Raw genomic sequence first — 22,888 nt, 5'->3', positions numbered from 1 at the left:
TTGCACACTGGATTTACAAGGAGGATTTACTGGAATATTTCCTCCTCCAATAAATCACAGTATGAATATTGATTGTGGTGCCCTCTACTTATCTAAAAGTTTTATGTGAATTATAAAAAAAAAAAGCAGCGACTCTTTCAGTGGAAGGATTTGAAGGGGACGGATCTTGTCGAGAAAACAAATCTATGGATGTGTTCTAAAATATGCCAGGCCAATGTTATACAGTGAGGGATGAGTATATAACACAGCACAGCCAATTGGGACCAATTTATTAGATGCTATACAAGTGCTAAACTGCCTTAAATCAATAGTTTGCAAGGCAGCAGAAGGTTGGGCGTAATAAGTCATCATCTTAATGAAATATAGATTATTCCAAAACTATTAAACAAGCAGTTGGTGTCAGGAAAATTGTTCACTTTTTCAGAGCTAAACAAAACCATCTATTTCAGAAGAGGGAAATCAATAGACGTCTGCAGGCTGGCATGGAGCTTGAATATATAAATAAACGTATAGCTCAAATTATTCATTGGCATCTAGTTGGATTATACTATCTTCATCATTACTTAATTTCTAAAAAAATAATTTTATTGAATTATACTGAATTAGAGAATAAAAGCAAATATTTCTCTTTCACTTCTGTTCATTTTCCTTCCCCTATTGTTTCTCCTCTCTCTCTTTGCTGCCATTTAGAGTATCTATTATCTGATAATAGATAATGTCCTGGGTGATTGGTGGGGGTTAATTTAGTTAGTGTTTAAAACAGTTTTGAGAAATAGGTATTACTACTTGGTGCCACTGTGTAGGTAATAGGTGTTCAGAATAATTTTTATAACTTCCCAATGTTGAACATTCAGTCATATAGAATTGAGCATGTAATGTAGGCATTTGAATGGACTCTGCTTTACATCTGGACACCTCGAGGACTTTCAAATCAATCTCTCCATATGGACACCAGATGGACACATGCTGCCCACATTCCCATTTGCAGACACCCACCTCATCTAGGTGGCTACAGGGCTCAGTCCTATCCCAAGACAATCATCTTCCAAACAGGCATTTTCCAAGATGGCCCATCATCAAAGTAACCTTGGGCCAAGGTCAATAATACAGAATCCCTAGATCATGCTGAAATTGCAAGTGAGATATCTAAGAGGAAATCTGGAAACTTTTCTTTCTCTCCATTAAGATTTCAAGTTTGGGAAACATCCCAATCACATATATTTTAAGCTCCTTGCTGAGATTCTTGGGTTCTGAAGTCTGCCATTAAAGTCCATATCCTCTAATAAAGGAATAAGGAAACACTGCAGTGTTTTCTCTGTTAATATGATCTTTCTTCCCTCTCCATTTCATTTTTTGTTTTCTTCCTCTACCATGTTCCATTAGCATCATCAGTATATCCCTGACCCTCATCTTTTATTATAGATATTTTAGTAGATTTTCATACATTCATTCACTTAGCATTCAATGAATGTTTATTGAATGCCTATGTGTGAAAGGAGTGGTGCTATTTAATGATCCTGACATTTTAACATAGACTTTAAGATGATGGCATGGGAGTATTCACTTATTTAAATTAGTGAAAGATCCAAGGCCACCTGGGTGGCTTAGTCTGTTAAGGGTCTGTCTTCAGCTCAGGTCATGATCTTGGGGTCCTTGTATGGAGCCCTGAGTTGGGCACCCTGCTTAGTGGGGAGTCTGCTTCTCCCTCTCCCCCTGACTCTCCTCTCGGCTTGTGCTCTTGCTCTCCCGCAAATAAATAAATAAATAAACATATAAATAAATAATCTTTAAAAAATGAATTAATTAATCAATTAAGGGGAAGATCCAGAACTTGATTTAAGTTATTATGATTGGGATTTTGCATCTTTCCAAGGGGTTTCCACGTGTGTCAGTTCACCTGAACCCTTAATAACTTCTAATATTGTCCTCTTAGGAGTGACTTCACTTATTCATTTATTTATTTTAATTATTTATTTTTATTTATTTATTTGACAGAGATAGAGAGCATAAGCAGGGTGAGCGGCAGAGGGAGAGGGAGAAGCAGGCTTCCAGGATGACCAGGAAGCCCAATAGGGCTTGATCCCATGACCCTGGGATCATGACCTCAACCAACTGAACCACACAAGCACCTCTATCATTTATTAAAAAACAACAACAACAACAACAACAACAAAACATTTTTAAGTGTCTTTTTTATACTAGTTTCCAGGGATAAAATGTTAAGTTTAAAAGAAACATAAACTCTAGCTTCCTGAAGTTTGGAGTGCTGGGGAAAGCAGTAACTGAAAAACAGCTATCCAAATAATATATGATTATAATTGATGATGAATGCTACAAAGATACAGAATGCTAAGAGAGAATGTAAGGTGAGGCAGGACCTTGTTGGGTTGGCACAATTTCCTTAAAGAAGTGATGCTGGAGGTGATTCTTGAGACCTGAAACCTGGATGAAATAGAGAATCTCACCAAGGACTCAGAGCAGCAGCAGCTTGTGCAAAGCCCCTGAGGCAGCAGGATGCATTGCATTTTGAAGGAAAATAAAATAGAGCTACTGTGGCTGAGCAGAAAGGGAGAAGGGGGAACATAGGGCTATAAAGGAAGAGAGTGCAAGTTATGCTAGAGTTTCCATGTTGTGTGAGCATTTTGGTGTTTACCCTTAGAGAAAGGGACATACAAGCATATTGAACAAGAGACTGATATAACCAGCCAAGTTGAAAGGTAGGAGGCTTGCTCTCCACTCTAAGACACCTCCTCCTCTAGGAGGAAATGTGACCTCTTGTAACCGTCAGAGTCCTGTCTGCTTGACTTCACACCCGCACCCACCTACTCACTGCTGGCCTCCACTGACATCACACTCATGGGTGGCATTACTGGGAAAAGTTCAAAAAAAGTATTAGCTCCATGCGCTGTTCTGTGAAACGTACACCCATATCTGGTGAGACCTACCAGGATATGGGCAGGTGGCTATCATCCAACACAATCATTAGAAGTTTTGACTTTGGAAGGAGGGTGATTGATTCCTTTTGGTCCCATCATAAACTAACCAGACTTGAAGTCATGTCAGGCTTATACTGAGAAAAGGTAGGAGGGAAATCATAAAAGCAGGCAAAGAGGAGAATCTTAACAGCATCATGGCAGATGTGTGCAGAGGAAATGTAGGACAAGCGTGATAGCATACACCAGAGGACCTGGTGGTGGAGGTGAGGCTGTGTCAGGGGAGATGGCTGCAAATTCATCTGAAGTGACTGTTAGAAACAAGGGTGGAGAGATTTGTTTGGCCTTCAAACAGAGCTTCCTCCAATCAGATAGCACAATTGGGAGGCTATCATAATGCAACTGGAGGTAATGCATGTGATTTGTAAATGCTGGGAATCACTGCTGCTCCCAGCAGCGCACGATGGATTGCATAATAATCTTGTACAAATCCACACCAAATGTTATAAAGTAGGAACTCCAAACGCATTCATCTTTCCTGGCAAACCGATGCTCAATTTTTTATTAAATAATGAGTGGTAAAATGCAATTTGCTTCTGTTTTTACTCTGAATACCAGAATGCTCTCAAATAAAGTTAATGCGTTTTAGTCATTTCCCATGTACTAGAGTTTTTGAATAATTGATTTCCTTGCCCCAGCTACCATTATTTAAACAATAGATTTTAGCCTTTATATTCTTCTCTTTTCCTTCAAAAATGCGTGCAATTTTTAATGCGTGCTATTCCAGATTCTGTTATGCATGATGGTGTAATGTGTACCAAAAAAACCCCCAAAAAACAAAACAAAACAAAACAAAAAACCAAACAATGAATGAGCTTCTATTTTTTTTTTTATCTATCAATGCATTTGTCTGTATGTGTGTTGGATAGAATTTGTTAGAAATAAAGACCACATATTTAATGATCTAACTGGAGCCAATCTATGATGACTTGTTTTGAAACTGGGCTTTAATTTTTAGGGAAAGCTAGTATTCAGTCATGGTAACTTTTTAGCTGTGTGCCTTCAGGCAAGCTGCTTCACCTCTATGTGCTTTCAATCTCTTTGCAAACAGGGACAGCAGTAACTCTTGCTTTCACCACCGGGAGGATGAGCAATATGGTGATGCCCATGAGGCTGTCTGCAAGAGTTACTCCTTTTCCTTTTTAATAATTTCACCCATATGAAAGTGGTTAATGATTCTAACAAAGATAAAAGCTGGCAAGATTTAAATTTCATTCCTACCAAATGGTGCTGGTGAACATAGAGGAATAAAATGCTAATGAAATCTCCTCTAATTTCTCAAGGCTGCTAAATTCAGCTGGAAATAGCAAAGCACCAGGATTCTTCACAGACGCTTTCAATACTTCAGCTGGCACTCCTTTCTGGAAATACCACCCAACCCAGCTTCTGTATGGTAGCTTCATGCTTAGGGCTCTGGGCCCAGCTGGATCTCTAAATACTGAGAAAGGAAGAATGCAATTGTTAGCATTCAGCATTCAGTGAATATCATAATCTCGAAAACTCCCTGCCTAGGAGGACTTACACTCTGGACAATAAATGTAGGAAGACATTTTGGCACTTAGAAAAAAATAGCCAAAAATAAATCTTTCCAAGCCCAGTTGGTTTAGAAAATGAAGTAAGCAAGGATTCGAGGAGATCCTTTTCCTTCTTTTCTGGGCGTGTTTTCATTATAATCCTTGTCATCATGAACACTGTTTCGGGAGGACCATCTGAATCTCTGTAAGTGAAAACAGTGTTCCTGGGCCCACACGTTGCTGTAAGGAAATGTAGAGGAACTGAATGTCAATACGCAGTTTTCAGATAATGAGTTTATGCCCTGTCTTTGTGCACAGCATTCCCTCTACCGGAATATTTTTACCATCTGTCCTTCAAATCCCAGCTCATCTGTCACTTCTTCTAAGAGGTTACCCAGACCCCTTCTCTGTATGCAGGCCATTGATTCCTTGCCTGGGGTCACTTGACCCCCTACATTTGAACCATCACCCTCTGTGGAGTGCAGTGCTCAGTGATATGCTAGCATTGTGTCACTTAATCCTGAGAATTAATGTGCTATTATCTCCGTGATGGAGGTGTTGAAACCCAAGTGACTTTGGGTTATTTGCTTAAGGTTATATACCCAGCCAATACCTGGATCTGAATTTGAATCCAGGTATAATTGGCCCCATTAATGGGGTCTCTAACCTACCCTACCTCACTAACTTTGATCAAAAGTCTTAACCCAATCTTGAAGGGGTGTAGAGATTACTCACACCTGCTATTCTCCATGGTATTTAGACCGACACAATGGTGGATCACATAAGAGCACTCCAGATGTAGATTCTTGACTTGCAGAAGGATGGGCCTGCATTCAGTTTCAAGTCCTGTCCCATGGCTTAGTAGCTTTAGCTAATTCAATTAAACTTTAAGCTGCAGTTTCCTGACGTGGAAAAAGAAAAACTTAATGCTTCACACACACAAATTATTACTTTATGATTTTGTGAAAGTTAATTGAGATACTGATATAAAGTGATTGATCTAGTACCTGTTCTACAGTGTTGGTACATGATAGCTATAAAGATAATAGGAGTCTTTATCATTATCATCTTAATTATATTTCAAAACTAGAGAGGAGAGTGAATTAAAAAAATATCTGAGCCCAGATATTTTGAAATGGTCTGGGCACTTAGATCCCCCTCTTCTTAAATGTTCTTCTCTGTAACATTCATATTAATGTACTCATTCATTCAACACATATTCTTAAATAGCTACTATATGTTGGGTGCTATCCTAGTGCTGGGCTTGTCATTCTTTAAGTTGTGGGTTAACTCATTCTACAGGGAAGCAGCTCCTGCTCACCTTATCTAAAATACCTCAGAGAATTCTCTACTCAGTTCTCTCCTTAGTCCGTTGTTTGCTTCCTTCATATGTACTTGTATTAAATTTGTTTTTCTGTTTACTTGTTTACTGTTCTTCCCCATGGAGAACAGGAAACAAGACTTAGAGCACAGTGCTCAGTTCATTAGAGTTATCCAGTCGATATTAAAGAATGAATGGCATAAGCTAAAGAGAAATCTATAAACTGCCAAGTAAAAGGAGCCACATCAATTAACCCAAACTAGAAGGCGTACATGATATGTATATGAAGAGAGAGAAAGAGAAATATTACATAGATAAAAGCCAGGAAAATCAGGTAAAGGACAAATGAAGTAGAAAACTGAAAATATATAACAAATCTCCTACAAAATTCCGAGGGAGTAAACAAAATACAGACCAGTTATTTCTAAATTATTTAGAAACAAAAATCAGACAAGGAAAGGAACATGAATTAATTGGTGACTGAGGGACACAAACAAGGTAGTATGGAGTAGAATAATCCCAACTTTATAAAATATTGCTCTCTTTCATCATACTCACACATGTGCCTCCATATTGGTGTGGACTTACTGAAAGGCGCTAACCATGCTGGCGCCTAGTGCTTCTGATGGTTACCTTCAGGTAGTGAGCCTGGCAGTGATATTTTGTTGCCTTTGTTCTTATGCATGTAAACTTTTTTATAATCATGCATCATTTTTATGAAACTTACTTTTCTTTAACATAAAAATAGACAATGACTAGATTCTAACAGTGATTGATTTTTGGAGATGTAGACAAGGACTAGTGTCATATTATTCTCTGTAATTTTACGTGTATTTTTCAATTGAAATTGAATTTTTTTTCAATGAAAACTATAGAGCAAATGCTGAATGATCTGAGGCAATCATACAAAACAGTTCCTGTGGTCCTCTGGTGGTATTTATATGCCAGCACAGTGGGACAGTTTTGGGAAATGTGTAGGTCAAGTTTGAAGAATTGGAGCAAAGTTATACACCTTGTGCACTGATTCATTCGCGGGTTTATGACAGCATTATGAATGTATCTGTTTATATGTCTGTTCTACTAGAATATGAGGCCCTCAGGGCAGGATATTTGTCAAATAAGAAATAACTTTACTTTCTACAGAGGCTGACACATTATAAGTGCTTAGTAGCAGTTTCTTGAAAGAAAGTGCATTGACTTGGCTCTAACCAGCTGCGAAGGCTTAGCCTTGCCAGGGGACTTCACTTTGTCCCTCTTGAAAGGAACATTTCCTGTTATTTTCCCCATCAGCAATATAACGCAATCTGCCCTGTGCTGAGACTCAGGTCTTCAGATGATGAAAATCCTTAGACACTTGACTCAGGTAAGACACTTGGGTTTCCTCCAAATAGAAGGAGGGCTTCAGAAGCTCATCATATGCTCCATTTAATTACTTGCCAATTCACAGCGTTGAGTTTCTCATGGTGTTAATGGAGCCCCCAAGAAAGCTGAGAGAATGGCATAAAATGTGCTGGTATTTTAATGGGGTTGGGGGTGGTGAGTGTTAGATACAATTTAATCTATAGGAACTAATAGCTTTTGAAATAATGATGCCTCTTGACTATTGATTTGAAAGCTACTCAAAGTAATTGAACATTTATTCCAACTCAGAGAAGTGTTGCTTTTATTTTTGTGTTCTTGATTTAAGGCTGTAGCAATTGGTTCACACTTTGAGACACCATAGGGCATGCAATTATGGCTTAATTCAGTTACCATTAAAAAAATTTAAATACATGCAAGCTTAAAACGATGAACATGCATCATGCTGGAGGTATATGTATTTAAATTAAAATTACATATATCTTAAGGTATTGCTATATGTATTCACATATATGAACGTATTAAATATTTTAATTTTTAAAACTGAGAAAAATATAAATGAAAATTTTAATATTTTCTTCTGGCATCCAGCAGACCAATTTGGGCATCCATAGAGTGATAGTACTCTACAGTAGGGATTACTCACTCATGAATGGCTTGAATCATACTATCTGGGTTAATCCTGAGTCCCCCAGAATCAGCTGGTTCTGAGACACAGGGGAAATTTTGTCTTTTCTTTGCTTCATTTGTCCTTTATAAAATGGTCTTCCCTGGCAACCACAGGCAGGTGTCTCCCTGTCACTTCTCTCTACTATGAAATTTTGTACATGCCTCTATTCAGCCTCTTTTATATTTCCTTGTGGAGGCTGTCTATCTCCCACACAGAATTGCTCCGAGAGCTCCGTTCTTTGCTTTTAACCCAGTCTGATGAGGCTCCAGGAAGTTCCAGGAAGGTCAAAGGAAGATGGCACTGTTTATTTTATTTGCTTTGTCTTGTTTCTTTTTATTCAAAAAATATTTGTTGGGATCCCTGGGTGGCGCAGCGGTTTGGCGCCTGCCTTTGGCCCAGGGCGCGATCCTGGAGACCCGGAATCGAATCCCACGTCGGGCTCCCGGTGCACGGAGCCTGCTTCTCCCTCTGCCTGTGTCTCTGAGCCTCTCTCTCTCTCTCTCTGTGACTATCATGAATAAATAAATAAAATCTTAAAAAAAAAATATTTGTTGAGTTCTTCCTATGTACAAATGACTGCCTTATAGGAAGTACTCAACAAATATTAGTTGCTATATTATGTATGATGGCCTCTTGATAGGAAGGTAACATCCTACAAACAGCAGTCTTTTGAGTGTGTTCTATGTGTATCCCATTGTTTTTGTTATTCTGCTGGCATCTAAGGATTAGTCCTTGCAAGGGTTCTAAAATGGAGACCATTCTGTTAAAATACCCATCTTAAGATTACTTATGTTTGAGTTAGGCATACATTGTCCTACATTTTCAAGTTTTCAATTAACAAGTGTACTAAATGGTGCCACGATATAATCTCCTAATATTTATTTGCTTTCTTCTTTGTAACATGACCCCTCAATTATCTTAGTAGTAGGACTCCTGCACATACTGCTAGAGGGACACACATTTTCTAACACAGCAAAACCCTACCTATACAGATGATTGCCAAAAGGTATACAAATTAAAAATCATACAATGAAAGAATAGGTTCTGAGGCTCTGCTCAAACAAAGACCATGCAAAGATACACAGAAGTGGTATGACTCATAGAATCTTGGGCAGCCCAGGTGGCTCAGCAGTTTAGTGCTGCCTTCGGCCCAGGGCCTGATCTGGAGACCTGGGATCGAGTCCCACGTGGGGCTCCTGCATGAGGCCAGCTTCTCCCTCTGCCTGTGTCTCTGCCCCCTCTCTGTGTCTTTAATGAATAAATAGATGAAATTAAAAAAAAATCTTAACATATTAAGATTCAAGGTGTGGTGGTTTTATTTTTTTTAATTTTTTATTTTTTAAAGATTTTATTTATTTATTCATGAGAGACACACACAGAGAAAAGCAGAAACACAGGCAGAGGGAGAAGCAGGCTCCAGGCAGGGAGCCCGATGTGGGACTTGATCCCAGGACCCCAGGATGATGCCCTGGACTCAAGGCAGGTGCTAAACCACTAAGCCACCCATGTGTCCTGGTGTGGTGGTTTTAAAATGCACCTCTAAATTCTCTGATGGTTTGCCTATAAAAAGTGAAGGGTATTTCCTTTACTCATGAATATGGGCTGGTCTTTGTGACTCTTAATAACGAATAAAATGGGCGAAAGCAATGCAGTGTGACTTCCAAGGCTAGATTAGAAAGGGGATATATTTTCTACTTGTCTCTCCCTGTCTTTCTTACTCTCCTTTGCCATGTGGTTTAGAGCTCCAAGCTGCCATGTTAAAAGGCCACCTGTCCTGAAACCACCATGCTAGAGAACCCACTTGAAGAGCCAGTCTGGAGGAGTCTCATCTCTTCTAGAGCTACTCCTGCCCAGCTGAAGCTTACCCCTGCCAATCCTTGTTTAAACTGTAGTTTCATGAGAGAAAATGAATGTCGCTATAGTTTTATGTGAGTAAATATCAAGGTGGCTTGTTATGCCAATAAATAGAAGGGATTTTCAGGGAAGCAGGGCAATATATGCTGAAAAGCACAAAGAATTTCAAAGTCCCATAATTAGGCTTTTTCCCCAAAATTGTTTGGCTCCACCTACCTTCTGGATTTTAGACATTGGCTCATTGGTGGACCCAGAAGTTCTGTCCCACCATCTTCTAGCTCTACTATCTTTTTCAGCATCCATTTTGGTAAGGATCGGGCTTCAGGAGGAGCTCCACTGTGCTGGAAAGAGCCACCGGTATCAGCTCCGGTGCCTGGTGTGATCTGATGGGATCTGTAGAATCTCTGGCTTCTTCTGGCAATAGGTCAGCCAGGAGAGAGTCCTAGTTTTCACAGGATTTAGTAGATATGAAAATTCAGAAGGAGGGATGTTAACCATACTAGCTAACATTATTTTTGCTGCTTGGCATGTATTAATTCATTCTCTGGTAATCTTAATTGAATTTCTTTTATTATTTTACTACTTGAAACATAGGGTTTATTATATGTGGGCTCTTCTCTGATCTATGAATTTTAGCTGTAAAGAAAAATGGTAGAGATATCTTAGGTGAGAGAAGAGATGAAAAAACCCCAAAGCATGGGTCCTCAAAATCTCCTTCTAAGGCTTGTGGGTAAATGTTTAATGTTAGAAAAACCCATAGGTTACATGAAGACTAAATGGTAGCCTACACATTTTTTCCTTGTTATGTGTCTACTGCTTTGTCATGAGGGGTGGAGTCATTGTGTGGGGAATGGTTGATCCTGGGGGTGTATTGTGACAAGTTCCATTGGAGGAAAGTAGAAATATTTTTATACTCCTTAATCAGAATCTTCCCCTTGTGACTGGTCTTGTTCTAGTGAAGCAACAGAAGGCTGCCATTAATAACAATTCTTTAAAAATATTTATGTGTCTTTGTCTGGTTGTTCTAATTAGTTTTTACACTATATAAAAGTTCAAAAAAAGCCATAGCAGAGTGTGGGAGGGAGGGATTCCAGGATCTAATGGATGTTGTTCAGTAGCAGTGGGATACATTCAAAGCTTTGGATAAGTCTAGAAAGAGAAATAAATCTTTAAAGCAACCAAGAGTATGGCTTTGGGTGCTGAGGTTAAATGGAATCAAATTCATAGAGAGTCCATAAAATAGTGAGATTTTTACTTCATGTACATCTATGACAGCTTCCTCAAGTTCCAAATGGAATTTGGGCTTAAAACCTACCTAAAAATGAATCATCATTTGGGCTTTGACTTGCAGGTGTCTCAATGTGTTTGACTCACATGTGGAGCCAAGTTGGGCCAAAGAGCTGAAGTAGGCAGCATGCTTAGGTCATTGGCTGCTGCATCGCACAAATGCACCATGCCACCATCAAGATAGGCAGCCAACTTCATGGAGCTCTTCTGAAATGTAAGTCATTGTACATAAACCTGCAGAAATTGCTTCTACCAGCAAACAGTGGTATAGTAGGAGGAAGATCAGGGGTTACTTAATGACCATCCTTACCTTCATTGGCATTCCAAACTGAAATTTGTTCCAAAAAGTAACCAGCAAATCAATACCAAACAACCAGCAAGCAACAAACATGGTAGTACTTTCCATCCAGTGGAGATCAGAAGCTCAAAGCTACAGGTGGCTGTTCCCCACACAGAGGCCAGACCCAGACTGGTTCTGACCAAGTAGCAGTGAGAGAAAGGATGAAGTGTTCAGAAAATGAGAGAAACCAACAGACAGCTGAGTGATTTGATTGCAGCTCAGGGGCAATATTCTTTATGTAATAATATTCTGGTCTGTTAAATTTAATAAATCTCCTTTTGATATAGTGCCAGGCACTTGCTGTGGTGAGAGAGCCAATCCACATGGCCTCAAAGGAAGAGTTTATCTTTGAAGAGGGTTCTCAAATGGCAAAGAACCTCGACACTCATGACTCCCACTAAATGGTCCATCAGATGCTTGTCCCACTTCAGTTGTTTTATTCTCTCCCAAACCAATTCAAGTCCCCTTCCTTCCAAGTACCACTCAGGGGTGCTAGCTCTGCATTTCGGAAAGCAAATATATGTATTTCCTCACCCCAAAGCCCTTCAATATTTCCATTTGTTTATATAATAGATTTATGGTGCATCTACCATTTGCAGGACACTTCGGGACTCTGGAGACTTAATAATTTAAAAGAAGATGGAAAGCTCTGCCCCCAGGGAGTGCATGGTCCAGTCAAAAATATAGTGCATGAAATTAGAAAAAAATATAATAGGATTCTCAGTTATGAAATAATGCATTATGGAATTATTATGTTAACAAGTAGTTTAACTTTTCTAAGTCAACAGTCTTCCATTCTTTAACCATCTCTATCTGAGGATTCTGAATATATGTATTGTGTATCTAATATATATATATATATATATATATATATATATATATATATATATGAGATAAAAAGAGCAAGTATATGTGAAAGCACCACAGTTGTATTGGTAACAACCACTCCTGTTTTTAGATGTACTCTAATAAGAGCCATGATGGAAATAGGAATGTTTCTTAGTGGGACTTCATAACAAGAGCACCCAGTTCATATTAAGGGTGGAAAGGGAAGGCTTCCTGGAAGAGGGGAATGGAGACTTAGTGTTAGGCACACAATTTCACTAACAATAGCAGTTGGGGTGTTAAGAAGGTATATGAAGCAGAAATAGTGCCTGTCACAGCCACTCTTCTACCTTTGGTGGAACTGCACAGACCATACAAAACTAACACTTATGTGCAATTTAAATAAAAAACAAAGACAAAACAAAAAAATGTGGGCCAGATCAAATCCAGGTGACACAGGGATCTGGACCTGGAGAAGGAGGCCCAGAGGTTCAGAGGGAAGCCTGGGGGTGAGGAAGCTGGCAGGGCTCAGGACAGCCTGCTGTATCTCCACTAGAATTCAAGGGATGGGTTTTCACCCACACATGCTCTTCAGGGAGATCAGCCCCTCCCCTGGTACATGCGGACCCAGGAATACTTCTCTGATATGGTGAGTTTGGGCCCCGCTTCCCAAGTGATATGCCGTGACTATCCTCTAAGAGTTGACTTTCCCTTTAGCTTAGAAGTTGGCAAAGTGGCTCCTTGGTTCCTTACCTACTAGTTTTTTTTCGGAAACTTGACTTTTGCTGTGTGAAAAGAAACATCAAAGACAGGTGGTGATATTCAGCTCATTCAGTACCCTCTTCAATCCCTGCTGGCACTCAAGAAGCCTCATCTGTGAACTTGCAGTGAACACGGGCACACTTGATTTATGGATGCCTGCATCCTGAGGAAGACAGGAGTCCTTTCGTGAGTCCCTACCTCCTCTAAATGGGAGACGCTGGCACTGCATGACATGGGTGCTCAAGGAAGATGACACCTGCTCCCACTCCAAACTGTCCTTTTCTTCAACATTTGAATTCTCCATGACTTGGCTCTCTGCTATACTGAGAGCATCACAAAACATATTCTGGCACTTTCTCACCAGTGGCAATTTCGTTGGATGTCTTAAGCTAGGTCCCCAGCCCAGGCTGACTATAGAGGAAGACCAGCATTGGGAGGGAGCAGTGGCTCTCATACTATCCACCAAAGACTGCACATCTGTGCCCTCTCCATTTGGATATGATACTTCCTTGCTTCAGGAAATGATTTGATTCCCCGCAGCAAGCCCAGATCCTGGCTCCATGGCCAATGCCCGTCCCTGCCTACTTCCCATGAACTGTTTTGTCTGCAGGAAAGCCAGGTGCTTTGTCATTTCAGTTTTCTTAGCCGATCCTTCTTCCAGTCCATCTTTGCCTTTATTTGCAGATCACTGCTGGCTCTCACGGTGATTATGGCAGGGAAACGCCAGAGATATTCGCAGGCCCGACCTTGGGGTCCTAGACTAGTTTTGAGTTGCCATCCTAAGTTTCCAATAGTACATGAAAAGGACAAACTCAGAGGAAATGAGTACTTAATTCTCTTCCTGCTTTCAGTATTTGACACCCAAATCTCTCCGAAGATTATAGCCTGGTGAGCTACGCATGACCGCAAATGAACTTCCAGGACTTGTTCTGTTTCCTGATTCAAAGCCTCGAGAAAGACCACTCAGCCGATTTCACTGTATGTCACACCTGAAGAAATGATGAGAGTATGTCTCGCACACCTGTCACTTGGTGCACTGTAGGTTTTAAAGGATGTGACATAGAGAAGAGAGGTTGGACACACTTTTTAGCACAGTCTGTAATGATCGTGACAAATGGCTGGCCTGATAGAGCAGCGGGAAGCCTTAGTTTGTACTGGCTAAGCTCATGTACTGCTGGCAGATGTAGAAGCTATACTATTTTGGTAGGGGTATCAGGCATAGGAAATTGAACACAAGGAAGAGCTCTTATGATAGGCAACTGACTCTCTATATGTTTATTTTTTTTTTTTTTTTTTTTTTTTTTAATTTTTATTTATTTATGATAGTCACACAGAGAGAGAGAGAGAGAGAGGCAGAGACATAGGCAGAAGGAGAAGCAGGCTCCATGCACCGGGAGCCCGACGTGGGATTCGATCCCGGGTCTCCAGGATCGCGCCCTGGGCCAAAGGCAGGCGCCAAACCGCTGCGCCACCCAGGGATCCCTCTCTATATGTTTATTTAAAAAAGTCCTCGGTTGCCTATTTCATGGAGGAGAAATAAGGTCAATGTTAAGATAGGTGTGCTCACATTTGTGTGCTGGGACAGTCTCTCAAAGTCATGGATTGATGATGACAATTGGGTTGGCATGCAGGCACATTGGTCATTGATCAAAAAGACATAGGAGAGGTAGAGATAAAACCTACATGAGGAGCAGCCCATGTTTGTCGGGAAAGTGAGCCTGACCATCTTTTCTAAGATGACAGAGCCAGGGAAGGATAAGAGAAAGGAGGGATACCTGAGGCTTCTATTTCCCTCTTAAGCTGTATTATGAAAGATTTAACACAGGAATGGAGAGATGGTCTGAGCATTGAGGAGTAAAATATTAAATATATCTCTTGTCCTGGATTCTTACCCCCAAATACATTAATCACTGACATAACTGTACCACTGCTCTAAGAAGACGGTGTCCCTGCCTCCTGGCTCAGGAATCCCTGGTGCTATTTCCTGCCACCCTGGAGCTGCCTCAGGTTGCCTTGGTAGCCTGGAAGCATATCTAGAGGAGGTGACATGTGTGCCTCTGGCAGGAACTAGCCTCACAATAGCCTCAGGCTTACAACTATCAGGACCCAGAAACAGGTTACTTAGAATCCAGTGGGGAAAAAGGATGAGGCTCTTCTTAGCAGTCAGGAAGATTAAGGCCAGTTTCTAACAAAAGACCACAAAAAACTCTGTTTACTTGGCATTATTTAAACTTTTCTAATCTCCCATAAGAATATCATTTTTTTTTACTGTGGTTATGTTTGCAATCTGTTACAGACCTAGAGGAAGGATGGAAGGGGATGGTACATTCCTCTGTACCTGGGATGGCTTTCCATCTCTCCTCCCCTAATGATAATGGTGGCTGCCCTTTATGGAGCCATACCTTGCATATAGATTGCCGGTACTTCTCATAAAACCTTGCCAAGTATTGCCATCATGGAAATGAAGGAACTTCAGGTTAAATCCAATGATAAACACGTAAATGTTTACAAATGGCCATTGATTATTGAATCTATACCATTAATAATATATTGTGCTAGAAGCCTTGCATGCATTCTTAGTTTCTCCTTCACAGTTAACCTACAAAGTAGGTTCAATTACTTCTATTTTACAGGTGTCAAACAGAAATCCATAAAGGTAGAGTAACTAAGGTTTTATACAATTAGCAATTAAGTCCAGGATACAAATACATGTTCTTCTGGCTGCAAAATCCATTTTCTGACCATCGAGGCAATGCAATATTTAGAAAACATTCTACATAACTCCTGTCATTACTAAATAAATCTGATATTTCAGGCTTCTAATAACCGACTGAGTTCATATTAGTACTATAAATACTCTAGAGAAAAAGAGTACATTTGCTTAAATTCAAAATGATATATAAATTGATGCCCCAAATATTGGTAAAAATAATTTAGGGGCTTTTGAGGGGCACAGCCAATTAATTGTCTGACTCTTGGCTTTGGCTCAAGTCATGATCTTCCAGTCATGAGATCAAATCCCTCTTTGGGCTCCAAGCTCAACGAGGAATTGATAAAGTTTCATTAACCCTCTCCCTCTGTTCCTCCCCATGCATTCTCACTCGCACTATCTGTCTCTCTCTCTCGCTAAAATAAATAGATAATTCTTAAAAAAATCATCATAATAAGGTGAGACTAATTCATAATACTCTGTAGGTGGTTTGTTTGTTGTTAATACATGTATTTGTGTTAGTTGGAGTCCCCACAGGACACATGGAAAAGAGTGACTGAAGAAGGAGCCTTTCTAAGGCTGTGGCAAGGTTAAAGCCACCTAGTATGAAGCTTCCTTGGGCTAGGCTAGGCACAAGAAGCCAATGACCCCTGGGCTTGATGTTTCAAGAGGAGGGAGTAGTCACTCAAACAGTAGCTGTAGGACAAGGCCCCTCGACAAGAGCTGAGGCAGAAGCAGGGGAGTGTAGGCATTCACAACTCATGGAAAGAATCAGAAACATGAACATGGGGACCTCTATCTCCTGCCATACTCAGGGTTCCTCATTGTTCTCACCTTTCCACCCCCAAGAGATCGTAATGCAAGTAAAGCTACTCAGGGCATAGGGAAGGGAGTAGGAGGGTATAAAATGGATCTAGGGGGATCAACACAGAATATTCAACACAATATCTACTTTCATGGTAGGTGGTTATAGCAGAGTAAAGGTTAGATATCCTTACTATTAACTCTAGAATCAGATTACATCTGCCTCAATCTGTTCACTGGTTGTAAACAGGAGACACTGACCTTAGCTCTGTTTTAGAAGAGATTCTCCCAGGATAGACCCTGAGTAAAGAATGTGGGTGCTGGTGATTTTTTATAAAAGAATTTCAGGTTGGGTTGTCAGATAAAATAGAGGATATGCAGTTAAGTTTGAATTTGAGACAAATAACAAAGAAGTTTTTGGTATAACTATATCTCAAATATCCTATCAGACATAGATATACAAAACACAAAACAAAACAAATTTTATTTTTCTAAGACAAGGAAAAAAAAAAAACAATAAGGGGATAGTTGAAACATGGAGGGGCATGGGAAGGAATCCAACAAGGCCGCACTTCCCTAAGTCCTAGACTCAGCTTGGTCAGGAAGGGAGTTCTGGAGTATGGGTTATACCTCAGAATCAATCTCTCATCCTTGCAAAGGGACTGGGTCCCTGCTGTCTCACATCTCACCAGTTGGTCATGGAGAATGAGCTCTGCGTGTGGCGCAGGGCAGTGGAAGATGTACAGTTCCATTCTCAGGCATTCTGGATCTTCCTAACAGCTGCCAGTGTGGCTGTAGTGTCCAAAGCATTCCTCGGAATGTCACACAGGCAATCAGTTAGTGTTGGTCACACAGAAATTGAGGGATGAATACACGGATCTGGTAAAAGAAATAGGAAGGGAAATGGCTAGGGCCATACAGTGTCTACTACAATATCTTAAGCAAAATGCAAATTTGTTAAAATGTTTCAGGGAATGCATAGTAAGACCTGGAAATGGAGGCCACCACCAGTTGTTTCTAGAGGCTATGCTTTTGGAATGTTGGCCATCCCTTTGGAATGGCCTGGACTAGCTGCCTCTGCCACTGTGGCTCTTAACTTGCAGAACCAGGTGAGGGCTCTGACTGCCCCCCCTAAGCTGCAGTCTGCCCTCCTTCCCTCTGAATGACTGCCCTCAAAAAGAGCATCAGGTGCTAATATCAAGCGATGGCTAGGGACAGGCAGCCAAACAATGACAAATGCTGGAAATCCATTCACACACATGCGGCAAGTAGGCATCATTTATTTCACACTATAAGTGACAAAAATCAGAGAAAGGAATAAATAATTTGAGTTTTTTTTAAATGAAATTTTCATTGAGCACCTACCATGTATTTTTCAGAATTATCTATTTCTATCTTTGTGATTATTGTCCACAGAGCATTTCAGATGAAAATCGTATCACACTTCTGTTCAGTCTTCTCCAAAGTCTTCTCACACTTGGAACACATGATAAACTCTACACGCTCTTGTCGCACCTCTCCCACCCTTATTTCTATGACATCCTTGCTTGTTCGGCTGCAGGTGTCCTGACTTTTTACTCTTGTTTGAACCTAAAGACCATTCCCACTTTACTCCTTGATATTTTCTCTGCCTGAAACATTCTTCCCCGGAATATCTACACGATTGTTATTTTATTGCTTCATTTAGGTATCTGTTCATCTCTCATCTCCACAGAGGCATCCTTCCCTAATTTCTCATTATGCACATTTTGCAAGAGCAGCTTCTAGCCCCATCATCTCTATCCCTATATCTTGGTTTATTTTTTCTCACAATTAGTATCATGCAGACTATAACATATAGTTATTTGCTTATGCTCTATTTCATTCCCTATCTCAAATATATATATATATTTATATATATTTATAAATATTATAAAAATATTTATATATATAAAATATATAAAATATATAAAATATATAAAATATATTTATATTTATATATATAATATATATTTACTATATATATATATATATAGTAACATTTCCAAGAGGGCGGTTGCTTAGTTTGTTGTGTTCAGTGCTGGTCCCCAGGCCCTAAAACAGAGTCTGGCACATAGAGGATGTTTGAAGTGTTAGTAGAAATGAGGAAGAGAAGAAAGGAGGGAGGAAGGAAGGAAGGAAGGAAGGAAGGAAGGAAGGAAGGAAGGAAGGAAGGAAGGAAATTCAAGATCAACAGATGCAGAGAGTGGTAATCAAGAACCTTGCACACATCTTCCTGTTCTTTTCCCTTTTTTTTTTTAGATTTTATTTATTTATTCATGAGACACACACAGAGAGAGAGAAAGAGAGAGAGAGAGAGAGAGAGAGAGGCAGAGACACAAGCAGAGGGAGAAGCAGGCTCCATGCAGGGAGCTTGACATGGGACTCCAGGATCACACCCTGGGCTGAAGGTGGCGTTAAACCGCCGAGCCACCCAGGCTGCCTTTCCTGTTCTTTTCTAAATGATTTCCTCACCTCCCTGCTTAAGCAAAAACGTGTCTGACTTCAGAAAAAGCTGCAGCCCTCAGAAGGGGAAGCGCCCCCTTACCTTATAGCCAAGTGTGCATGGGCATGTCCGTGTTATGATTATTGCTCTCTCTGGAAACACCTACTCTAGATTTCTGGGGGTCATACCATCCAGGCAGGTCCACCCTTACCTCTGCTTTTGTACATGTGATCTTGAACCCTGAGCCTCTATTTCGGGTTCACGGTCTTTCTCCCCTTATAAGACCCTGTTTTTATTCCATCAGTAGCAGTTTCTTAACTCAGCAACACAGTGTCAGCAGATTCTCAAACTTAAGATTCCATGGACTGATGGTGCTTTAATAGAGCAAGAAATAGAAACCTTAATTAAAGAGAATGCAGATACTACATCTGATTTACTAAGCAGCCTGGGCCCTGTAGAGGCAATTGTGACTACCAGTAAGATGTGTTATGAGCCATATAATATTGGCATCAAAGAGCAGAAGTCTAAAAATTTGGGGAGCAGGTAAAACATTAGATACTTTTAAAGTATTATTATAATTCTTAGGATATTAAATAGGCTATGAAAACCACCATTCAGAGATGGTTTGCTACATTGGGATGTAATATTAAAGAAAGAACTTGGATGTGTATTGCATGCGCTGAAGAATATTTTTCTAATTTTTTTCCTGTGAAATTAGATTGCTGAAAGTCATGAAAATAAGTGAAAAGTTGAATGATGTGTCACTCCCTTTCCTGACCATTGGTTTGCAGCTGTGATCACGCTTGAGGGAGGCCAGGCCATTCTTTTAGAAATGAGGGCTGCTCATAGTGGCATACGATAGGATTGTTCTTTCCCATTCCTATTGAAACTAGACACTGTAACATGACTTGACCAAAAAGAATAAAAAAGGAGTTCTATGAGTCACTTCAACAATGATGCTCTGCAAGTCAGTGGATAATTTGCTTCCTTCCCTTCATCTTGTTTGCTTCTCATGTTTTTTAGATGGGGTCTCCATCTTCTTGGGTCATAGTGACAATAATAAGATAAAGCACCTGTTGACCATGGTGTAACTAAAAACTTGGCTTTCTTAAGTCACTTGTTTGGGGGTTGTTACTGCAGCACAAACCTGCTTATTCTGACAGCTACAGAAATTGGCAGCCAAAATTGGGAGAAAGAATCATGGCAAATACTATGTTTGTGGGAGTTTTAGCATAGAACGATGGGATGATAAATGTGGCTGTTAGACCATGATTGGGAGAAAGGGATCAAACCTAAACAACCAAGTCCAGGAAAGAAAATGCTATAAAAATAAAGCAAGCCTTGAGGCATGGGATCAAATCCAGGAATTGACACTTATTTATGAGAATATGGAAGGTAATGAAAACCAGATATCTGTTTTGGCAAGTTCATGGGATTGCTTGCAAAATTCTCCTGGGTTGGAGAATGCACTAGGCTGTTATCTGCCTTGGTTAGTCTCATATTAGGTAGGAAATAAAGCAAACAAGACAACAATAGAAGAGTGATACTTAAATGCCTGTTGAGTGTTTTCTTTATTTCCAGTCCACAGGAGACCATAACTGCTAAGTGAAGTGACATGAATTTTAAATTATCAATTAGTCCTAGTGATCTGTATAGTGTAGGAATACTGCAGAGTCACACACAATAGTACTGGAGACACAGCATGATCCCACACCAGCCAAATAACACTGGAGACAGATGCACCAACATAGTGTTGGTAAAGACACTGCAGGTTCATTATGAGGATATAAATCTTGTACAGGAAAGCCATCATGGCATATTTTTAGAAAGCAGCACTTGATGGTAGTCAAGAGGATGACTTGGTGGAGGGAACAGATTGCTGAGTGGCTGAGTGTTGAACTACAACCCTACGACAGTCACTAAGCTGTTGAAATTCTTTGCTCTTTGGGTTCTTTTTCTTTAAGATTAGAAGAGTGCCCACCTGGAATATAGCATTTCCCAGTAAATGTTAACTATATGTACTGAAGTAAACTATTTTAAGGCCATGCATGGTAACAGGAACAGAAAACATGTTGGAGCCTGATCCATCTGTGGGAAGCACCAATGAGATAGTATCTATGCAGATAATAGAAGGAGGAAGTAATCAATACATTTGCTAGTTACTGTTTTTATAGATGGGAAGATTTCTGGTACTACGCCTACTGCCCCCATCTCAACAGCATGGCATCACTGGATGAGCAAACCTTCAGGCTCTTCTTGAAGAGCTCTGGAGTATGGATTATACCTCAGAATCAATCTCTCATCCTTGCAACGGGACTGGGTCCCTGCTCTCTCACATCTCACCAGTTGGTCATGGAGAATGAGCTCTGTGTGTGACGCAGGGCAGTGAGAGATGTACAGTTCCATTCTCAGGCATTCTGGATCTTCCTAACAGCTTCCAATGTGGCTCTAGTGTCCAAAGCATTCAAGGCTGCCATCTTGCACTCACCACCCACTTCTTCGCTCCTGCCCATTTCCCCCTGTAGTCCACTCCCAGGTTGTTTGGACAAGACTCAGGCTTCTGGCCCATCTGGACAATTTATGGTTGGAGCCATTGAACCAGTTCAGAATGCTCTCAAGCCATGGGGTTTGGAAGGCTTTTGCCATTTCCTCTTCTTCTTGAAAAAAAAAATCATAATAATGATCCTTATTTTATGTATTACTTAGTTCTAAACAATTAATTGAAAAGAAGACTGACATTCAGTTTTAAAACATTATTAAATTTGATAAAAGCTTCCAGTAGAATCTGGACTAGACTCTGTACTCACTGAGCAGAAACCTCACATCTCTTAATCCAGACACTGCTTCACTGCTTTACACATTAAATCCAAATAAAAACTGCAAGTGGTCACCAAGGAGGACAGAGCTGTGCACAAACACACGTGCTTTTCTATGTCTTTGCAATCTCTGTGCCATCACTGTTCACCATGAATCTGCCGCTCTAACGTGAAGACATGTGGTGGGCACCACAAGGGATGGGACCGTGGACTGCTCCCAAAGCAGGCTCGGATGATTCGAAACTTCATCAACTTATTCTTGAAGCAAATCTGTGTGCTGAGCCCAGGTGCGTGTCAGAGTCTGGTTCAATAGCTGAGCATCCCGAGGACTGACCTTTATATAGAATTACGTGTTTATTTAAAGAGAAGTCATGAGAATCTGCTCATTCGAAGCAAATATACATGCATGAGAACATGTGTGATGTGTGGTCCTGTGTTGTGTGCTTGGGATTCTAGCAGGTGTAGCAGTTCTATAAAACTCAAATGAAGAGTTTTTGTTCATTTGTTTCAGGGAAGAATATCTCATCATTGATGTTGTTAAGAATTTCTGTTCATGTGATTCTAAGGCAGGCATTTGGTCAGCCTCATTGTGTTTTGTTTTTTTCCTACATTTTCCAAGACAATAAAGCTCCTTATGGCCTACCTTCAGGACAAGCACCCCAGAGCCCAGCATTCAGAGCCAGTGTGTCGAGTTTCCTTTCTGCAGGGCCCTGGCCCCCATCTCAACTTCTTGCTGCTGGATGAAGAACCATGTTCACCTCTCAATGAAGCGCGGGCCTGATGAAGATGGACAAATGCCCAGAGACTCCAAAAATCTCCCTAGAATATTTGCAGTGGTTTCTACCTGTGTGGCCAGTGCTATCCAGGTCACTGAGAAGGGGCAGAGGTCGGAGGCCATGCTTTTCCATGTTCCTCCTGTTCTATTTCTGGCTCCTCATGCTTCTGAAATCTGCCTGTTGTGCAGTTAAGGACACACAGTTAAGTCTTCATGCACCCAGTGGAGATCTGTGCTGATTCATGTGTGTGGAGTGCGTTGGGTAGGGGGGTGAGGTGGGGGTAGAGAGAGGATCCCAATGCAGCAGAAACAGCCCTCAAACATGTACAGTGTCTTAAGCCTCTGTGACATCAGCATTATTGTGCCACTCTTCCCCCAACCCGGTGTGGATAAA

General features: G+C 40.5%; 1 long non-coding RNA gene across 1 annotated transcript in view; it reads left to right on the top strand.

Moving 5' to 3' along the window:
• LOC112662356 (uncharacterized) overlaps positions 1-22,888 on the top strand; it is a 37,572-nt gene extending 14,684 nt beyond the window's left edge. The window contains exons 2-3 of the long non-coding RNA XR_003138448.3: positions 11,063-11,212; positions 22,339-22,888. This is a non-coding gene — a long non-coding RNA (uncharacterized LOC112662356). The remainder of the gene's footprint in view (positions 1-11,062; positions 11,213-22,338) is intronic.

This window comes from Canis lupus, chromosome 13, assembly GCF_003254725.2.
Source record: "Canis lupus dingo isolate Sandy chromosome 13, ASM325472v2, whole genome shotgun sequence".
Classification (NCBI taxonomy): domain Eukaryota; kingdom Metazoa; phylum Chordata; class Mammalia; order Carnivora; family Canidae; genus Canis; species Canis lupus.
This window is presented reverse-complemented; position numbering and strand designations above follow the sequence as displayed.